The following is a 22422-nucleotide window of genomic DNA, read 5'->3' as shown; positions in this document are numbered from 1 at the left end:
ACCAAAAAAAAAAAAAAAAAAAAAGACAGAAAAGTAGGTCTCTTCTAACTGAATTCTCTCCACAAAGACCCTGCTTGTATCATTATAATGACAGGATAATTATGAATGTGTGAGTCCAACCAATCGGTTGGAAAACAATGCTAGAAATCATGAGAAAATAGATGATGCATACTACAGTAGGACACACTAAAACAGCAAGTTAAAACAATTTTTATTATATTGCCATTTCATGTTTAAATAATTTTATAGTAAACAGAAGTTTTCAGATGTATTTTCTAATTAGGAAAAAAACCCTTAGTATCTGATTGGAAATGGAGAGCACTGTTAGATTATTTTAAAATATAAATCCACTTTTATTTTTTAAAGCTATGACAAACTTTACAAACACTAAAAACAGCAAGATAAGCATAGGTATTACAACTTTTGGGAAGTACCTAATATTTTGTTTCTTTGTAGTTTTGAAATAACGTGGATATTTAGTTGCGGAACCCCAAATCTCTTTCAATCATTACCTATTTTATTCCATTCTTCTTCCTCATCCACAAATGCAAGCACCCACCATGAATTTGTCAAATTTTTATATTTTTTATACATATACATGTACTTCTAACCTAGTATACAATATTAATGTTGTTTTTATTCAAATTAAATACATCATTATATTATGTGCATCATCTGCCCCTTGATTTATTTTCACTCAACATCATGGTTTTGAGATCTTCCTCTATTAATATAATTTGTTGTAGCAAATTGTTCTAGCATGTAAGAAGTTTCATTTAGCATTTCCTTAATGATAGGCATTTCTGGTTTCAAGAAATCATACTGCAAAGAACATCTTGTTATATTTTTAGCTGTATATCAGAATTTTTCTAAGGCATAATAATAAAAAAGGAAACTGTATGTTGGGTTTATTTTAAGGTAAACTTCTTTATCCAAGACTTTTAAGTCATTTTCCTGAGGTTTTAGATTTTGCTTTCCAAATCAAAATGTTTAATGTTTTGTTTGATCTTTTTTCCTTTTTTGGTGATATGGGGATTGAGCCCAAGGCCTTGCACATGCTAGGATAGCACTCTACCACTGAAGTACATCCCTGGCCCTCCCTTTTAAAAAAATTCTATTTTTGACACAGTGTTTCACTTGATCCTCCTTCTTCAGCTTCTTTTTTTTTTTTTGAGAGAGAGAGAGAGAGAATTTTTTAATATTTATTTTCCATTTCTCGGTGGACACAACTATCGTTGTTTGTATGTGGTGCTGAGGATCGAACCCGGGCCGCATGCATGCCAGGCGAGCACGCTACCGCTTGAGCCACATCCCCAGCCCTGGTTCAGCTTCTTGAGTAGATGAGATTATAGGTATGCACCACTGTGCTCAGTCTATCTTTGATTTTTTTCGAATGTAGGTTATAATGCAAGAATTTCTATTTCTCTGTAGGGAGCATCAATTACTGTATAAAACACTTGTTTAATTTGGTCATAATTCTTCATGATTAGATATCTAGTTTTTATATTCCATTCCACTAATCTAATGCCAATTAATGCATAATAGAGGTATTTTTTTAGTTGTCAATGGAATTTATTTATATGTAGTTCTGAAAATCGAACCCAGTACCTCACACACACTAGGCAAGTGCTCTACCACTGTGTCACAACCCCAGCCCACACAATAGAAGTTTAATAATCCTAGTTGTATATTCAGATATTTTTGAGACAGTAGTCTATATTGCCTAGTCTAGCATTTAAATAATCTTACATTTGTAGGATTTTTGTCCAGAATGAGCAATATAATGTACTGCTTCTGGCTGAAGCAGTACATATTAAATTTCTCCTGCCTTAACCTCCTGAGCTGCTGAGATTACAGATATGTATGACTGCACTCAGCCAGCTCTATATCCAATAATAGTATTATCTGCTCAGCAATAAAAGAGAATAAAATCATGGCATTTGCAGGTAAATGGATGGTGTTGGAGAAGATAATGCTAAGTGAAGTTATCCAATCCTCAAAAAAACAAATGCTGAATGTTTTCTCTAAGGAGGCTGACTCATAGTGGGGTAGGGAGGGGGAGCATGGGAGGAATAGATGAATCTAGGTAAGGAAGAGGGTTGGGAGGGAAAGGGAGGAGGCAGGAGATTAGCAAGGATGGTGGAATGTAATGGACATCATTATCCAAAGTACATGTATGAAGACACGAATTGGGTGTCAACCTACTTTATATACAAAGATATGAAAAATTGTGGTATATGTGTGTAATAAGAATTTTAATGCAAAAATCACCCAAAGTACATGTATGAAGACATGAATTGGTGTGAACATACTTTATATACAAAGATATGAAAAACTGCTCTTTATGTGTAATAAGAATTGTAATGCATTCTGCTGTGGTACAGTTAAAAAATCAATAAAAAATGTTGTCTGAAAATATTTATTGTTTTCCAAGCCATTTATCTCTTCATTTATGGCTTGGCTTTTCTTTTCATCTACGGCATAATCCTAATTTTCTAGGATTATGCTAATGTGTAATGGTGCATTTCTTTTTTTTTTAAAGAGAGAGAGAGAGAGAGAGAGAGAGAGAATGAGAATGAATTTTAATATTTATTTTTTTTAGTTCTCGGTGGACACAACATCTTTGTTTGTATGTGGTGCTGAGGATCGAACCTGGGCCGCACGTATGCCAGGCGAGCGCGCTACCACTTGAGCCACATCCCCAGCCCTAATGGTACATTTCTGACTTTAAGATTCTACACCATGATGTTTACTGAAAAATCCTGCTGAACACAGGTTTTTCATTATATTAATATTTCTCATAAGAATGTTCTGTTTTCTTAAGACTTCTGCTTAAAGGCTTTTGTACCTTCCTAATGTTTTGCCCAAGAATGAATTATCTAATGTTCAGGAGTTCTAAATTCCTACTAAAGCTTTTGGTGTATTCAAGGAATTTATATTACCTTGAATAAATATGAGCTTTCTGATAACTAATATGGTATGACTCTTGGATGAATGCTTTCCCACATTCTCTACACTGATAAGGCTTTTCACCTTTATGTGTTCTGTCACGTGAAGCCAGAGTTCAGAACTGAGAGAAAGCTTTCCCACACTGATTACATCCATAGGGTTTCTCACCTGTATGGCTTCTCAATAAGAGATGAGCTTTGAGAGAAGGCTTTTCTACATTCCTTATGAATATAAGGAATATCCATTATCACCTGTATGGATTCTCACATGTACAATAAGTGAGGTGATCTGACAGAAGAATTTTCCATATTTATTACATTTAAAGGGCTTCTCTCCAGTATGAAGTGTGTGATGTTCTATGAGGTACTGCTTCTGGGTAAAGGCTGTTCCACATTCATTACATTTAAAGGGCTTCTCTTCAATGTGAATTTTCTCATGTTTTGTGAGATTTGATTTGTTGATGAAGGTTTTCCCACATCATTTACATTTATGGCATTTTTCTCCCATATGTGTTTTCTGGTGTTTAATGAAGCTTGACTTCTGAATAAATGTTTTCTCACAGTCATTACATTCAAATAGTTTCTTTCTAGTATGAATTTCATGATGGGTAAGAAGGTTTTTCCTTTTGGCTGAATTATTTTCCACATTCCTTACATTTGTAGGATCTCTGTCCTACAATGAGTAATAATGAAGTACTTCTGCTGGCTGAAGCAGAGCATATTTCAGCTTCTGGTTGAAAGCTTTTCCACATTTATTACACTCAAAAGAGTTTTTGCCCTACATGGGTTTTTTCATGGTTAATGCTATTTGATTTGTGACTAAAAGCTTTCCCACATTTCTTACATGCACAATATATCTTTCCAATATGAATTTTCTGGTGTCTTGGGAAGTTTGACACCTGAATGAAAGCTTTTTCACAATCATAAGGTTTAAATTTACTCAAGTTCCATGAAGTTTTGCTTTTGGTAAAAGAATTTTCCAAATCTGTTACATTCATTGGATTTCTCCACAGCTAGAATTTTCTTATGCTCAATTAGTTTGAATAACTGGATGAAGGTTTTTTTCAATATTCTTTAGATGTAGGGTTCCTCTGCTGTAAAACAGGTATGCGACAACTGACAAAGTTCATAGGCTTTCTCTCCACTGTGCATTCTCAGGTATTTGATGAGATTTAATTCTGAATTCCTTTTTATATGAATTTCATTTAACAGGGCTATTATAAATAGGATGAGCTATAAACCTACTTATATTCATAGCACAGCTTCCTTCATAATATATTAATTCTGTAATATTTCTCTTTCCAAGTAAGTCACATTGATACAAGACTTATATTGTAGAAACAGTATGTGAATTTTAGAGTACATCTTTCCAATTTACTCATATTCACTACCTTTTTCTTTGGTCAGTATTTTCTTGGAGATAGATCCCTCTTGACCTATAAGTCTTTCAGTTGCCTCTCTGCTTTTTAACTTCCAAAATTTCTTCTAAAACAGGGTACAAAGAATAATCATTAAAAAGTTAATATGTGAAATTTGTTTAATCAGTTTAGCATATAGTAAATATGTGAAAATTATTACTATAATCATCATCTATTAAATTTTTCCACTATTATATTATTAATAAAGTTTCATTGGCAGGGTAGAATCTTTAGCTTCAGTTCAAACAAATCTACCAAAATGAAAGAAGTCTCAAGTGCTAACACCACTCTCCCCTAATTTTGAGATGGAAATTTACAGAGGAACTTTGCATAGAATAATAACATTTGACTAGTATGTATACCTTTGAGTGCTGTAAAAAATTTAATTTATTCTAATTACTTTATTCTTTCATGGTATTGGAGATTAAACCAATGGCCTCACACATGGTAGGTAGCAGTCTACCACTGAGCTGCATTCCTATTTTTTAAAATTTTTTTACTATTTATTTTTCAGTTTTCGGAGGACACAACATCTTTATTTTATTTTATGTGGTGCTGAGGATCGAACCCAGCGCTCCGTGCATGCCAGGCAAGCACGTTACCGCTTGAGTCACATCCCCAGCCCCCCCATCCCATTTTTTAAAAAAAATTTATTTTGAGTCCGGCTGATAAGCTGGCTCACATGGTTCACTATAAAAACCCTAACTATATATGTATCTCAACATAATATCTACATGTCATATGTTTTTATATAGAGAGAGCTATTATATTTATAGATAGATTATAATCACCTTTTTAGTACATAATTAATAAACATACTGCTACTAATCAACAGATATTTAGGGGAAACTATAATGTGAAAGGCAGATGAAAACCTCTAAAGAAATGGATATAATGTTAGGAACACACATTAAACCAAAACAAAACACTCACCAATAGCACATAAGTATTATAGCAAGGAAGCAGCAGATATGATAAAAACTGCTACTGGAAATGAAAAATAAGATACACATTTAAGAAAAAGATTTTTTTGGAGACAGGGTCTAGCTATGTTGTCCAGGTTGGTTTTGAATTCCTGGGCTCAAGCCATCCTCCTACCTCAGCCTCCTAAATAGCAGGGACTACAGGGACATGCTTGTAACTGGCTTACTTTAAAGTTAAGGCCTGTCTTGGTGTGCATGCCTATATACAAGCTACTTGGGAGGCTAAGGCAGGTGGATCACAAATTAGAGAACAGCCAGGGCAATTTAGTAAAACCCTAGCTTAAAAAAAAAAAGGCAGATATAGAAAAAAAAAGATAAAAAATGAGGAAACTAGCAGAGAAAATGAGGAATGTTAACATCCAGCTGAAAGGAGTTCCAGAAAAAAAGGGGAGGAAAGTGAATGGGAGAAAAATTCAGTGAACAATATGAGATTTCAAGAGAAATACAATTCATGATTCTTCAAAATAAAGGGGTCCACTGAGCACCCTATACAAAAAGGATTAAAAAGACCCACACCAAAACATACCTCTATTAAATTTTAGAAAAATAGGTCTGAAGTGATGATCCTACATGCTTCCAGGGAGAAAGAACAACAAAATATCCATCAAATTGTCATGGCAAGCTTGAAGACAATAATACAGAATTCTCTCAAAATTCTAATGGAAAACTCTATCTAACCTAAAATTCCAAATCTAGATAAACAATCATCCAAAGAGTTAGAATAAAGACATTTCAGACTTGTAAAGGTTCCAAAATTTTACCTCAAATTAACCTATCTTTTGTGATTTTTTTTTGTGATGTTAGGGGTTGAACCCAGGGCCTGATGAAAGTTAGGCAAGTGCTCTACCATTGAGTCAATTTCCGACTTTCTAAATTAACATATCTTAAGGTGCTACAGGAGGATTCCCCCCCCCACTCCCCCCAAAAAACTAAACAAAGGGGAAAAAAGCTACAGAAACCAATGACCCAAGAAAAGAAATAGTTAAAGGAAATTCCCAAGATGATCAGGTGCCAGTTATGTATTTATCATCTTTCAGTCCCTCTAGAACTTACTTTATGTGAGAACTCTGTAATGCTAGGACTGGGAGTCTACAAACATCATTTCTCAGGCTCTTTATTTATTTACTGATGAACTTAACATACTCATTTATTAACTCCATAGTGGAGAAGTCTCACAGAAGCCTTACTTTAAGAAGTATTAGGGGGGGGGGCGCGAAAAAAAAAAAAAAAGAAATATTAACATCACTAGTAATGGAACACATTGATATGTGTCTCCTGAGAGGAAAAAGAACATCACTTATGTGATGTTTCTCCTAAAAATGTATAAACCCAAGTTGAAGAACATTATACAAAAGAAATATACAAGATGAACATTATACAAAATGAATATACTTTGGACATTTCAGAATCATGAACAGGTGAAGCCCAGAGTGGTGGCTCAGGCCTGTAATCCCTGCTACTAGGGAGGCTGAGGCAGGAGAATGGCAAGTTCAAGACTAGCCTCAGCAACTTGGCCAGACCCTAAGCAACTTAGCAAGACTCTGTATCAAAATAAAAGCTCTAAAGGACTGGAGATGTAGTTCAGTGGTAAAGAAAACACTAAGGTGGTATATTTAAACCTATATAATTTAAGTAATTCAGTGACACAAAGAAGACTATGTGCCTGTACTTGGGGTCTTTAACAAGACAAAATCAAGCATCTCATGACATTCTGAAGTCTTATGTCTTGCTTTAAAAGGTATGTTGCTTTTGCATTCTAATCCATAATAAATATGCCTATTTTAACATTAAAGTCAGTTTATGTACTTTATCAGATAACAGTTATTTTTTTTCCTTTTTATTATCAATGTACAAATGCCTAACTTGAGGTAGATTTTTATCTGATGTAAAGATACAATCCCGGTGTCAGAAACAGACGACCCACATTCACACCCAGTCACACACAATCAACGTCTTCGGACTCTCCTCAACTCTGCCCTGCTTCTCACCTGAGTGCGTACGTATGTGTACACACACACAACACACACACACCCAAAACCTTGAATCCTGCGCAGTCGCTTCCTCAACCCTATCAGGACGGGTCTGTCAAGTCTCAGTTCACCCTGACCCTCCGCGCTGGGCAAACCGAGGTCTGGACTCAAGGACCGACGAAGAGAAACCCGTCGGGCCGGCTTTCGACCCCTTCTGCATTCTGCGGGCGAGCCGGCACCTCCGGACGTCTCTTCGGGCGCTGCCAGTGAGGTTACCTAGCCCTAGAGTAGGCTCCGGGCGCAGAGGGATCCCGCGACTCTCCTTCCCGCTGCGCTGGCTGCGTCTGAGGCCGGGGACTACAAGTCCCAGAGGCCCTGAGGCTCGGAGCTGCTTCCGCCGCGAGTCGGTGTTGGTCGTCCTGAGGTCGTTGGACCGTCACCGCGCTGCGGGACGAGGAGCTCCGGTGCGCGCGGGTGGGCGGGCGCGCGCTCCGGCTCTGATTCACTTGGCGCCGGGGCCCCGCGGTTTTGTTTGGTGCGGAGACGCGGTAAAAGAGAGCAAGCCCAGCTTCCGTCCTGAGAGGACTAGGGAGGCCTGCGGTAGGGCTCTGGACTACATTTCCCAGAGGCGCCCAAGTCGACAACAGGTACGGCAGGGGTTCAGGCTCCTCTTCGAGGCTTGGCGGAAGCGTTGTCTCTGCTGTCAGCTGTTGAACGGCGTTTGGAATCCAGTGAACTTGGCCAGTTTGTACGAGACCGGAACTAGGGAAAGCCTAGGGTGAGGAGTCTGGCTCGGGTCCCTTCGCGTTTGGAGCGAGCTGAAGAGAGGAGAAAGAGAGGAGAGATTATGATTGTTACTGTGTCTTTCTGGTGTGTAATTGGGACTTTGTGTGGTGAAGATTCCGGGTTCCCAGAATGGGTATGTGATTGTGACTGCCTGAATGAGTTGCATTGTGCACGGGAATGTGCTGAGCTGGTGACTCTGTGGTTGGAACTGTGTAATTTTGTGTCTGTTTTCAACACCATGTGTGCAGGTGTTGGAAGGTCTGAGACTTTGGTGGGGTCCAAGTGAATGGGGTCAGTAGGTGGAGTCAAGATGCTATCCTTTAACAAGTTGGTTACCAGGAGGTGATTGTATAAAGCTTATAATCTGGATCTCTAATATTTACGAACTGGAAGGAAGTGGAGAACTAGTCAAGGTGACTTAGCCCGTCTTTTGGGTAATAGAAAGTTACATCTATGTTTAAAATGAATGGTGATGGAACAAAAAATTATAATAATTAACTACAACAAATTTAAAAAGTATTATATAACATGGACTAAAAATATAGAGAATGCAAGATTGGAACTTCATCCAAAGAAGGAGCCAGAAACAAATATCTAGCAATGTGAATGTCCAAAGTACTTTTAAAAATAGGAGTGTTTTGTTTTCATGTTAAATTGCAGAGATGTGGTATTAGACTCTCGATTACTTGAGAGGAATTATACTAACAAAAAATCGTAGGAAATAGTCTTCAGTAAATACAGGAAAAGTAAAATTAAAAGCCTGTGGTAACCTGGGCTTACTGCCTTTCCAGACTCTTTCTATCTGTATTTTTTTCACAGACATCATATATTATTGCATCTAATTAATTGTCATTTGAAGTTTAGTATGTTGAATCCTGCCTAACAATTCTGGTATTTGCTGTCCACCTGCTCTATTTGATCACCTTATCTTTCCTCTCTGTAACTACCTATGGTTTATTTTCTTGTTTGCAGGATTTTGATGAACTATTCTAAAATTTCTTACTAAGAGCAAGGGTGGAGGGAAGCTCCAGAGAGTGAGGAGAAAAGTGATGTGCCTGTGCATAAATGAATAAGGGAAAGCTGGAAAGGGGAACTTGGAGGTGGGAAGCCTTTCTGTAAAAGCTCAGTTACTCCATGTCGAGGCCACAGTCATCTCTCACACGATGTTCCAATAGCCCCCTTACTCATCCCCCTTGTTCCTTCATTGCACCACTAAAGTTTCTTCTTAGGGGTTGGGAGTGTGACTCAGTGTAGAACACTTACCTAGCCAGCCTAATCCTTCCAAAATAAGTTAGTTTATGTCACTCCTTAAAACTTTCTGTGGCTTCCTTTCACACTCAGAACGAAAACCAATCTCCACAGTGGTCTGTCTCTGTTACTGCTCTGATCTCATTTAGCATTTTTTTCTTAATTCTGCCTCTCTGCATTTGAGATAGCTGGTTTCCTTGCATGGAATTTTCTCACTCCTGATATCTACATGACTTAATCTTTTGCTTCCTTCAAGGCTTTCCTCACATGTTACTAAACTGGAAAATCCTTCCCTGTGAACATCTCAACAAGTGCACAGTTCCTATCCCCTTGCCCTATTTTATTTTTCTTCAAAGTTCTTATCCTCAATTTACCTATTTATATGTTTCCTCCAATCTACACCAAAATTGAAATTTTATTTCAATGGTAATCCACTATGGTCCTTGATGGATAGGAAATTTGGCTATGTTCATTTTATCAGTGGCATGACAGGCTAGGCCTGGCTATGTTAACAATGAGCAAATATCAATATTTTAAGACAGAAAGTTTTTCTTTCACATTACATATCTGTCATGGAGCTTTGTATTTGTCTTCCTCTCTAGTTGTGTAGCTAGATATTCAAAGCCTTGGAGTCTTTGGTTATGGATTAGGTGGTCCCTTCTTAATTTAATTGTTTGAAATAAGAGACTGGAGAAGTCAAGAGATTTCATGTCTTGAACTTGGTGCATGCATCTGGATGCCTGTGTATAGATTCTGGATGTGTACAGGCATTCTAGCTTGAGGTCTTTGTTTTTAATTTAGGTTGTAGCTGGAGAAATGCTGCTTTAGGAAATTCTTGGCATACTTGCAAAGGGAGAATTCTATGGGGTCATGTTATTGTACCCACCTGCATTCCAGATTAACATTTTGAGATTAGGTTAACAATCTGCCTGAATTCCTCCTGCAAAGGTTTCTGGGCCCCTCTCAGCATTGGAGCTAATCTACTCAGAATCCACTCCATCTTGCTCTTCTTAAGTTCCCACATACTTAGGGAAACCTGGGATTTTTTCCCGTGTGTGTTGTGTGTGTATGTGTGTGTGTGTGTGTGTTGGAGGAAGGAAAAGTAGGGGTAGACAACATAGTAAGGATATTGGAAGGAGAGTGTAGAATTATTTGGGTATCTCTGGGAGCTTTTAAAATTTTCCTCTTTCCCCCACAGTTGCTTTTTGAGGATGCTATACTTTTACAGGAGAGGAATCTAGGGAAACATAATTCAGGTTCTGAGGTATGTGTTAAAAGCTATACTCCAGGTGAACTGATATATCTTCCTTGAAATATAGTGGGATTCCCCCCCCCCTTATTTGCATGAACATTTGTTTTCTTTATCTAGAAACTTCTTGCTCAACTTGCCTATGAAACCATCCCAGATCTTCTCATTCTGTCAGGGAATGAATGATTGTGCCCAGCAGCACGGTCTTGCCCCCTATTTTCCCACTCTTTGACAGTGTTTCAGTGTGTGCAGTGCTTCATGATGCAGCCTAAATGCATTCCCTTCAGGAAAATAGTTGAGCCTCCCAGTTTAGCCTTGGGGTTTAATTAATTAGTAATGATTTAATGATTGTTGATTGGGGTAAGTACTCTCCACAAACATGTTTATTTTCTTAATTTTTTTTGAAATTTAAAGAAAAAATTTATTGAAGATTTGAAAAACAATTCCTAAAAGATTTGACTTTTCCAGAAAACTGTAGCTACACAATGCATTGCGTCTATCATGTTAAAATGTGCATAAGACACAAATACAAAAACCATGAAACAAGCCACCATTCTTCAACAATTTGAGCAAAGATATAATGCCTAAGGAACAACATGGATGACTTGCGAAGGATGGGCTCTTTACTTTAAGCACCATTAAAAAAAAAAAGGAGCACAAATGGATGAGTGTGTTCAGTTATATACACTGAATTGAACCTTTGGCACTAGGAATCAGAGCATTTTGTCATATAGCATTAACACATATTATAAAAGTGCGTAGTGTCAAAAGAATAGAACCACCAGCATTCAAAAGCAGCTTTGTCAACTAGGCAAACACTCTACAGCATGTCTCTCTGTTGTCCATCATTGAATACACTGGTAGCAACTTTGAAATGAAATTAAAAGAAAGAAAGGAAAAAAGGAGCAGTAACCCCTTTTATTTTCTCTGTTTAAATTCAAACAGAAAACAAACATCAATTTTGTTATATACTAACATCTTCAAAGTACATCATTCGTACAAGAGAAGGACTAAGAACAAAAATGTGTTTACAGAGATCCAAACACAAGTGAATGAAGTACACCTCCTCACACTGCTTTCCGATGGTATTCAGGAGGGGCGACTTCATAATCGCTGGCACTAAACAAAGTTGCAGAATTCTTTGCCAGGTACTTGAGGAAATCATGAAGATAATTCAGTAATAAAGCAAGGCTCTTCTCATCCAGAGGTGTATAGGCCAACATTGCTCCAATTCATACAAATAATCTCAGTAGATGTGGCGCTCCATACACCTGGGACATGGGTGCATCAGGATGATCTGCAAGGATTTCAGCATACTGTGGTCTCTCAAATTTGTAGAGCAGTTGAGTGCCCAGTATTACATTGAAGTATTCTTTTATTCCTGCCACAACTTCATTAACAGCATACTCCTTATTATCTGTGTTTCCTCGAGATTTCTTATAATTTGCATAATCCTCAAGAATAGAATCCACATTCTTCTTTGCAGGAAGATAAAAGAGCAGTTTTTGTCTGGTAATTAAGTCCCAGTCATCAACAAGCCATGGTTTTAGCTCTTCAGGAATCTTTACTTTAACTTCAACTCTGTTCATAAATGTTTCTTCATTTTTAACAGTGGGATCTACCCGGGCCCTTTTCTTCCGAGGAGGCTGGGGTGTCTCACTAGTACTCCCACCATCTCCATTTCCAGGTGTTTTCTGTTTGTTCTTTTTGGTTTTCACTTCAACATTTTTCTGTTGCAGACCAGATGTCTTCTTTCCTGGAGCAGCCCCTCTCATCTTCCCCTCTGCATACTGCTCCTGATTGGCTTTTTGGAGTTCTCGCTGTTTCTGCAGATTGGTGTCCACGTACTTGAGCACTCTGCTCTCTGGAACCCATTCATCCCAATTTTTATTCCAACCACTGTAATGTGTAAAGTATTTCACTTGTTTGTCCTTTATGGCCGCCTTAACGCACTTTGCTTCATAAAGGAGAGGCCCGTGAAAGCACAGCACTCGCTCACCCTCCTGGAATTTCGGCTTCAGGTCCTGTTTGGGCGCCATTTATAAGTGATTCGCCGCCACCTCCTTCTCCCACCACCCCCGACTACCGCCCCCTACTCTCTACTCCACCCAACTTCCTTTCTTAATTTTTGATTTCCCTTTTTAAGGAAACATATGGAGGGTTTTTTGTTTTTGTTATTCTTTTGTTTTGTTTTGTTGTACCAGAGATTGAACTCAGGGTTACTCAACCACTAAGCCACATCCCCAGCCCTATTTTGTTTTTTTATTTAGAGACAGGGTCTCACTGAGTTGCTTAGTACCTAACTTACTGAGGCTGGCTTTGAACTTGAGATTCTCCTGTCTCAGCTTCCCAAGCCTCTGGGATTACAGGCATGCTTGTATTTGGCATGAAGCATTTGATACTATAAAAGAATAATGGAATGTTTATGTATGTAGCACTGAAATGATAAGCATTGGAAAAGTTTCTTTTGTGCCCTGCCATCCCCCTAAAAGAATATCCTCTACTCAGTGGCTCAGGAGGCTGAACCAGGATTGAGAGTTCAAAGCCAGCCTTAGCAATTTAGCAAGGCACTAAGCAACTTGGTGAGACCCTGTGTCTAAATAAAATACAAAAAAGGGTTGGGGATGTGGCTTAATGGTTGAGTGCCCCTGAATTCAATCCCTGGTACCAAAAATAAATAAATAAATAACCTCTAAAGACAGTTTTATACTCATCATTTTGTTGCTTTGTCTTTATATCTTTAAGAGGATATTATTAGGTTTCTATATTTTGACCTTTCAAGAAGATTATCCAGATACATAAGTTTTTGAGCACTATAGACTCTTAAAGTTGTAAAGGAACTCAGAGCTCTTGTTCAAAATATCCAAAATAATGGAATAGTTATGTTTTGCATTCCTAAGATGAAATACAGTGTTGAGAGCCACAGCCAAAGGGGCCCCAGCAAACTTCCAGCTGCCAGCTGATGATTGGCTCACAGCAGCCCCAGCAATATCTAGCTGATTGGCTCCTCTGGGGTGATGTTCATTGGGCTATTTCCCTGCCCTTCAGACTGCCAGCTGATGATTGGCTCACAGCGGCCCCAGCAACATCTAGCTGATTGGCTCCTCCACGGAGCTGCTCATTGGGGGACTTCTTTGGCTCCGCCCACACAACCCAGCCAATCGGCCTCAAGAGCAGGAGGATTGTGGGAGGTGGAGAGGCTGGTGGGGGTGAGAGGCTTGTGGAAGCCGGTGGTGGCAGTTGGGCTCTGAGGGTTTTTTTCCTGAGGAGCTGTTTTGTTTGGCGTTTGTAGTTCTAAAAATAAAGTTAGTTTCTTTTGACAAGTGGCTCCTGAATTGTGCCCAGACAGACTGCAGCATTTGGTGGCTCGCACGGGGAGCCACTGAGGGTAAGTAAACTGCTCACCCCTGAGGGATGGGTAGCCATTCTAAGTTTCCTCTTTTGTTTTGCTTCATTTTTGTTTTAACTTGCCTGTCCCTGGAGATGAATGAGACAGAAGAAAAACCGCTCACATCTGAGGAAAAACTATTTGCGTCTGAGGAACAGATAGGGAGAAAGGACGGATGCACATGTCAGGAGGATAGAAAGGCTATAATGAATTTTTGTTGTTCCATTTTTATTGGATTCTGTCTTGGTTTTGTTTGGCATCATCTTGTTGGGTTGTATTATAGTAGAAATACGGGATCAGAAATTAGTAAAAAACAAACCGAAAGACTGTTAAGTAAATTATTAGAGGAAGGAGGCTTCCCAGTAAAATCAAGAGCAGTCAGGGCATACGTTGATATAATACAAAAATGTAGCCCATGGCTTTTTAAGGAGGAGTTGTTAGATATATCACAATGGAACCATCATGGTGAAGATTTAAAAAGAATAGAAAAGAACAACCCAGGGACTCTGCCAGTTGGTACATTGCCATTGTGGACGTTCGTATCTGGTTTGCTTAGTCCAAAGCCTTCAGTTCAGACAAAGGTAGAGGAAGGAGAAGACATATTGATTCAAGTAAAAGAGAAGGTCTCTCAAGTTAGTCAGAAAGAGGAAAAGATTCAAGTAAAAGAGAAGGTCTTTCGAGCTAGTGAGACAGAGGAAGAAAGTGTAAAGCAGAAAAAGCCAGGGGAAAAGTTACAACAGGAGACTGCTAATAACACCTTTCTATCAGAGAGCGAAAGTGTCCAACCAACAGCACCACCTCTACAGGAGACTGCTACTAACAGCATTCTATCACCAGAGGGCATAAGTGTCCAATCAACAGCACCACCTCCATATGCTAGGAGGCTCCCAACCCCTGCAGTTGATAGTTGGGATCCTGAGACAGGATCTCAAGTATGCCCTGTATTTGAGGTAGGAGGGCAGCGAATTTACCAGGGTTTAAATTTCAAATCATTGAAGGAGCTAAAAGAGGCTGTAACAACCTATGGTCCTCAAGCACCCTTCACTGTAAGCTTGGTCGAATCCATTACCAACTTAAACATGACGCCAGCAGATTGGGCTAATATTTGTAAAGCTGTGCTAAATGGAGGACAATACCTGTTATGGAAGGTTGCCAATGAGGAATTTTGCAAGGAGACGGCTAGGCGAGATGCAGCAGCTGGTTATCCTCGGAGAAATCTAGATATGTTGTTAGGAAAGGGACCTTATGAGGATCGGCAGCAACAAATTGCATATGATCCTGGTGTTTATTTACAAATTGCTGTAGATGCAGTTAAGGCATGGAAGACTTTACAAGGACATGGAGGTTTACAAGGTCAATTATCTAAGATAATACAAGGAGCTAATGAACCTTACACTGAATTTGTAGATAGGCTTATTCAAACAGCTACCAGAGTTTTTGGGAATACAGAACAAGCAATGCCATTAATAAAACAACTGGCTTATGACCAAGCGAATCGTTGGTGCAGAGATATCATTAGACCATGGAAACAGGAAGATTTAAACACATATATTAAATTATGTAGAGACATTAATGAACAAGAGCAAGTCATGGCAGCTGCAGTAAAACAGGCTTTAGATGCCAGAGACATTAATGAACAAGGGCAAATTGTGGCAGCTGCAGTAAAACAGGCTTTATATGCCAGGCCAAGAACATGCTACAATTGTCAACAAACAGGACATTTTAAAAGGAATTGCCCCATAGGAGGAGGGTTTAACAAAACTAGGTATCAAACGAGTAGAATACCGGGTATTTGCCCACGGTGCCGTAGAGGGAGACATTGGGCTAATGAATGCCATTCTCAAACCACCATAGAGGGTACTCCATTATCAAAAAACGAACAAGGACAAGGTGTTTATCCACAATATCGTGGACAAAGGCATCGGACTCCATTGCCAAAAAATGTACAGGGGGCCCCAATGCTCCGGGGCCCCAAACCACAAATATACGGAGCACTGGAGGAACCCAGCAACCCCAGCAACCCCATCAGGGTAGTGCCCAGGATATCAGATCCCTCATCAGACAAACCAGAGGGAGCGCAGGGTTGGACATCTGTGCCTCTGCCAAATCAGTACTAACTCCAGAGATAGGAGTTCAAATCATTCCCACAGGGGTGAAAGGACCTCTTCCCAAAGGAACAGTAGGCTTATTATTGGGATGCAGCTCTTCTACTCTAAAAGGACTTTTGATAAGTCCTGGGGTAATTGATCCCAATTATGAAGGTGAAATAAAAATTATAGCCAGTTCTCCAAAGGGTATATCAGTAATTTCACCAGGAGATAGAATAGCACAGTTACTAATAATACCAAGCCTACATGATAAATTTTCCAGTCATGTTGTAGAAAGAGGTTCCAAGGGATTAGGCTCTATAGGTGTAGATTGGGCTATGCTTTCTTTAAATTTAGATTCTCGCACCATGCTAAAACTAAATATTCAAGGACATGAATTTAATGGGCTACTGGATACAGGTGCAGACCTTAGCATCATCTCTTGTCAAGAATGGCCAAAACATTGGCCATTACAACAAGCCACTCAAATGCTTCGAGGCCTAGGAGTGGCGACTAATCCCGATAGAAGTGCAATGGTATTAGATTGGAAGGATCCTGAAGGATGTGAAGGAACTATACAGCCATATGTATTGGATCATCTTTCCGTAAATTTATGGGGACGAGATGTCTTAGATCAATTAGGTTTGACATTAACAAATAATATCAATCAAAATGCACCCACTATTATGGCTAGACAAGGTTTTAGGAAAGGAAAAAGATTAGAAAAACAAGAACAAGGTATAGCAGCACCAATACAAATAGATCAAGGAACAGACAGACATGGGTTGGATTTTCACAAAGGGCCACTGAAACAATAAAAATTACATGGAAATCAGAAAGACCAGTATGGATTCCTCAGTGGCCCTTGACTAAAGAAAAGATACAAGTAGCCCATGATCTGGTCAAACAACAATTAGCGGAAGGACATATACAACCTTCTGTATCTCCCCATAATATTCCCATTTTTGTCATCAAAAAGAAATCTGGTAAATGGAGATTATTGCAAGATTTAAGAGCCATTAATAATGAAATGGTCATTATGGGACGTGCTCAATTGGGGATTCCTCAATTGTCTGCTTTGCCAAAAACTTGGTATGTTTTAGTTATAGATATTAAAGATTGTTTTTTTTCAATTACAATTCATCCTGAGGATAGTCCACGTTTTGCATTTACTATCCCTGCACTAAATCATGAAGGTCCTGATCAGAGATATGAATGGAAAGTACTCCCTCAAGGGATGGCTAACAGCCCAACTATGTGTCAAATGTATGTTAACAAAGTAATCCAGCCAATTAGAAATCAAAATCCTGAACTACAAATATTTCATTATATGGATGATGTATTATTAGCACACAAAGCTAAAAACACATTGCTAGAATGTTATGCCACACTTACAAACTTATTAAAAAATTATAATCTAGAGATAGCAATAGATAAAGTACAATTAAATTTTCCAATTAATTATTTAGGAGTTCTATTATCCTCAACCATGGTCCGTCCACCAAAAATTCAAATACGAGTAGATCAACTCAAATCACTTAACGACTTTCAAAAGTTATTAGGAGACATAAATTGGATAAGGCCTTATCTAGGTATTCCAACAGAGAATTGGGACCTTTATTTGATATCCTAAAAGGTCCATTAGATCCAAATTCACCCCGAATGTTAATGCCTGAAGCAAGAAAGGCATTAAAAATCATTGAAACATATATGGAAAATATGCATTTGGATAGAATTGATATAAGTTTGCCTTTATTATTTATTGTACTACCAACAAAAAATATTCCTACAGGAGTATTTTGGCAAGAAGCTCCATTATTATGGATACATTTATCTTATTCTCCTAACACTATTCTTACTAGGTATCCTGAGGCTGTAGGACAATTAATACTCAAAGGAATAAAAACAGCAAAGGCATTGTTTGGAATTTCTCCCAATAAAATTATTACTCCATATACTACGAATCAAATTGATGAATTAGCTAATGAGTTAAATACTTGGGCAATAATCATGTGCAAATCTAATGTTTCATTTGATAATCACTTACCATCTAATCCTTTATTGTCTTTTTGGTCATTGCATCCTGTAATTTTTCCAAAAATGACAAGAAAAACACCTATCATGAATGGTCCAAATATATTCACTGATGGGTCAAATAATGGTACAGCAGCAATAGTTACACCTGATCAAACTTTTACATTTTTAGTACCCAAACAATCAGCTCAAAAGGTAGAGCTTAATGCAGTATTACAAGCTTTTGTGATGTTTAAAGATTCTGTATTTAATTTATTTTCTGATAGTCAGTATATAGTTAATGCTATAGTATCCCTTGAAGATGCTGGTAGGATTTCCTCTTCTTCTACTGTTTTCTCTTTGTTTTCCACTATACAAAGTTTAATCTGGGACAGAAAAGATCCATTCTTTATAGGACATATCAGGGCACATACAGGATTGCCTGGAGCCCTTAGTTTGGGCAATGATTTAGCAGATAAAACTACACATGACATACATATTTTCTCCACACTAGAAGAAGCTATGAATTTTCATAAAAGGTTCCATGTCAATGCTAATACTTTACAAAAGCGTTTTAAAATAACTAAGGAACAAGCTAGACAAATAATAAAACAATGTCAAAATTGTGTGACCTTTTTACCACAAGTTAATCTTGGAGTCAATCCTAGAGGATTGATACCTAACCATATTTGGCAGATGGACGTCACACACTTGCCAGAATTTGGAAAATTAAAATATTTGCATGTTACAGTTGATACTTCTGGATTTTTGATGGGCTCCCTTCATGCCGGAGAAAAAACTAAAGATGTTATAGCTCATTGCTTACAAAATTTTGCCACTGTGGGCATTCCAAAACAGTTAAAAACAAATAATGCCCCTGGTTATACTTCTACCTCTTTTAAACAATTTTGCTCATCATTTGGCATTACTCATATAACAGGAATCCCATACAATCCACAGGGACAAGGCATAGTTGAAAGAGCTCATCAAACTATTAAAATGTACTTCTTAAAGCAAAAAGACGGAATTAGGAAGGGATATATAGTCCCCAAAGATAAACTTAAAATAACCCCTTTTACTCTAAACTTTTAAAATTTGGATTCCTCAGGACTTAGTGCTGCAGAAAGGCATATGTGTCCAAAAAATGTACATAAGTCCACGGTACTTTGGAAAGATATTCTAACAGGACAATGGAAAGGTCCTGACCCAGGAATTGTCTGGAGTCGGGGGTCTGTTTGTGTGTTTCCACAGGAAGAACAGCAGCTGATTTGGATTCCAGAGAGATTAACCAAGGTGCTGACCCAGTGATTGTCTGGAGTCGGGGGCCTGTTTGTGTGTTTCCACAGGAAGAACAGCAGCCAATTTGGATTCCAGAGAGATTCACTAAAGTCCTGACCCAGTGATTGTCTGGAGTCGGGGGCCTGTTTCTGTGTTTCCACAGGGAGAACAGCAGCCGATTTGGATTCCAAAAAGATTAACTAAAGCGATTTCTACAGACCAAAAAGAAGATGATTTGGCTCAAATCCATAACAGCTGATATCCAAAACTCCAATTTGGCTATCCTTACATCTGTGACAGAACCAGGATGCTTTTTTCAATATCTATTTTATTATTGCCCTTTCCCATATCATGAAGTTCTATTTTGTTTTTTGAGCTCATACAGACCTAGGTTAATGTTTTGCTGATCAATTCTATTTTTTATTTTTTGACTATAGAGTTTTTAAACATTGCAATGGAGATTTCACCTGTAAAAAGTTGTAAGGCCTTTACTTTTATGTTATGTGTTGTATGTATTATGTGTGCACACTTGTGTTTTGTGTTATATGTTTGAATGTACGTATGTCCATATATCATATATGATGAGCGCTCATGAAAAAATGGATGCAAATATTATTTTTATTCACATGATTTAAATGGTTTAATTTAAATTGGGTAAATAACTGTTAAGAATTGTTTTAATATGTAAAAAAAAGGAGGTTAAGAGATCTGTTTGTTTACTTTCACCTTTCCTTTTCATTATATTTAATAATTCTCTTCAAGATAATGTAAATTGTTAAGAAAATTGTTTTCTTTTAGTGCCTTCTGGAATGTTACATAATTTTTTCTTTAGCCATTATTGCCAGAATTCCTGTCTTCATCCCTGTGCCGGTGAAGACAAAGATAAAACTAATCTACAGTTTCTGTAATAGCCATCACTGAACCGCTTACAGAACTTGCCTAAACTATGTGTCACTTGTATGCATTGTGAACTCACTTGTATGCATTGTGAACTATCTGTTGGTGCAGCGACTTGTGGTAGTGTTGGGGTATTTTTGCTTATGATGTCATCGGTGGTACAATTTTCCCAACAAGAGCCGTCAATTGGCTTGGTATATCTTCCTCCCTTCTGCTTGTCATGATCGTTCAGCTAAAATTTGGGGGCCAACAGAGGTGAGGCAAAGAACCTCACCCCCCCACTGGTACAAAGACCTCTCCACAGGTGTGGCTGTATACTGGACCGGTAGTCAATGATGGGTAAGATCCAATTACAATGGTACCATCCTAAGACAGGAGGCTGATGCCCTGAGGTCAGCTCATCTGAAGACGGGTAAGGACCATATATAGTATTGGACAACCTAAGGCAGGCACAGTCCCTAAGCCACATGCTTGTTGTTTAAACAGAGAGGGGGAGATGTTGAGAGCCACAGCCAAAGGGGCCCCAGCAAACTTCCAGCTGCCAGCTGATGATTGGCTCACAGCAGCCCCAGCAACATCTAGCTGATTGGCTCCTCTGGGGTGATGTTCATTGGGCTGTTTCCCTGCCCTTCAGACTGCCAGCTGATGATTTGCTCACAGCGGCCCCAGCAACATCTAGCTGATTGGCTCCTCCACGGAGCTGCTCATTGGGGGACTTCTTTGGCTCCGCCCACACAACCCAGCCAATCGGCCTCAAGAGCAGGAGGATTGTGGGAGGTGGAGAGGCTGGTGGGGGTGAGAGGCTTGTGGAAGCCGGTGGTGGCAGTTGGGCTCTGAGGGTTTTTTCCTGAGGAGCTGTTTTGTTTGGCGTTTGTAGTTCTAAAAATAAAGTTAGTTTCTTTTGACAAGGCTCCTGAATTGTGCCCAGACAGACTGCGGCAATACAGTTTTCAAGAACTTGCTTTGTAAAGAAAACTGCCTATGATTTTTGTCTAATAATGAAGATCCTTAGTATTTAGTATATATTTTAATTATGCCAACCTGCTCTTATGTGCAATAGAAGTGTTGTTTTTATTTTTGTAGATTTTTTTTGAAAGATTATGTCTTCCTTTAATGGAAAAAAGGGAAGAAAAGAACACATAAATATTAAATGTTTGATAAATAATGGTTTGTATATTGGATATATCCAATGTAAAATTCTTTCAGCTTTGCTGTATGTTTGAAATTTTTATAATCAGAGTGGAAAGTGGGCTGGGGACGTGGCTCAAGCAGTAACGCCCTCGCCTGGCATGCACAGGGCGCTAGGTTCGATCCTCAGCACCATATAAAAATAAAAAAGATGTTGTGTCCACTGAAAACTAAAAAAATAAATAAATAATTCTCTCTTTCTCTAAAAAAAAAAAGTGGAAAGTCATGGATGATTGTTAAAAGAAAAAAAAAATAATTTGCCATACTAGAGCTTGCTGTGTATCTTTCTACCCTTTTAATTTATTGGGGAAATAACAAATAAATATGTTTTATTCATGCCTAGCCCTAGCCATGGAATAGGAGAATGTCCCAGTGTGTGAAGGAGAATCGTCTTTAGCTACAAGATAATTCATGAGCATGGAGGTACTTTGTTCTAGTCATATTCATTTTACTTTCTCTACCTCTGCCGTCTACTCTGCTCTTTCCCATTTGTTCAATATATCTTCTCCATCCCTCAGTGTCCTTCTCCATCTTTTTCATATTAAAAACATTTGTTTGAATCTCACCAGTATTATATGGGTTTGTCAATTCAGGAATTGGTAATATTCAGGGACCTGAGACTGTAGACTTTTCTCAGGAAAAGTATGAATGCCTTGTCCCTGGTTAGAGGGATTTATGTATAAATGCAATGATACACAACTCCACCAACCTAGTCTTACTTGATAAGGATATCAATTCCTAAATAACTTATGGATTTTGGGTGTATCTTTCAATTGTCCGGGTGGGTGTATACCTTCCTAGGGAATTGTTTTATGTTTGGAGATAAGGAAACAGGCAGGCTGCCCATTGAGATCCCTTTATTTTCTCCATACTTCAGACCTTCATATTTCTTCTTGTCTTTTCTTTAGTTGCTGTTTCCTCGAGGACTAGGACTAGGTTTGAATTCAGAAATAAGCAGGAATATATCTT

The 22422-nt window shown here is 38.4% G+C and overlaps 1 protein-coding gene and 2 pseudogenes across 1 annotated transcript in view; 1 reads left to right on the top strand and 2 right to left on the bottom strand.

Annotated features, from left to right (window-relative positions):
• Window positions 1–967: 967 nt before the first annotated feature.
• Window positions 968–7212, bottom strand: LOC144371018 (uncharacterized; annotated as a pseudogene).
• Window positions 7213–7740: 528 nt separating this feature from the next.
• The window catches only part of Znf461 (zinc finger protein 461), an 82175-nt gene continuing 67493 nt past the window's right edge, over window positions 7741–22422 (top strand). Inside the window, 1 exon segment of the mRNA XM_078033158.1 lies at window positions 7741–7966. The gene's annotated coding sequence lies outside the window, so the exon portion shown is untranslated.
• Window positions 11063–12656, bottom strand: LOC144371015 (mortality factor 4-like protein 1 pseudogene; annotated as a pseudogene).

This window comes from Ictidomys tridecemlineatus, chromosome 15 (assembly GCF_052094955.1).
Source record: "Ictidomys tridecemlineatus isolate mIctTri1 chromosome 15, mIctTri1.hap1, whole genome shotgun sequence".
NCBI classification, from domain to species: Eukaryota; Metazoa; Chordata; class Mammalia; order Rodentia; family Sciuridae; genus Ictidomys; species Ictidomys tridecemlineatus.
This window is presented reverse-complemented; position numbering and strand designations above follow the sequence as displayed.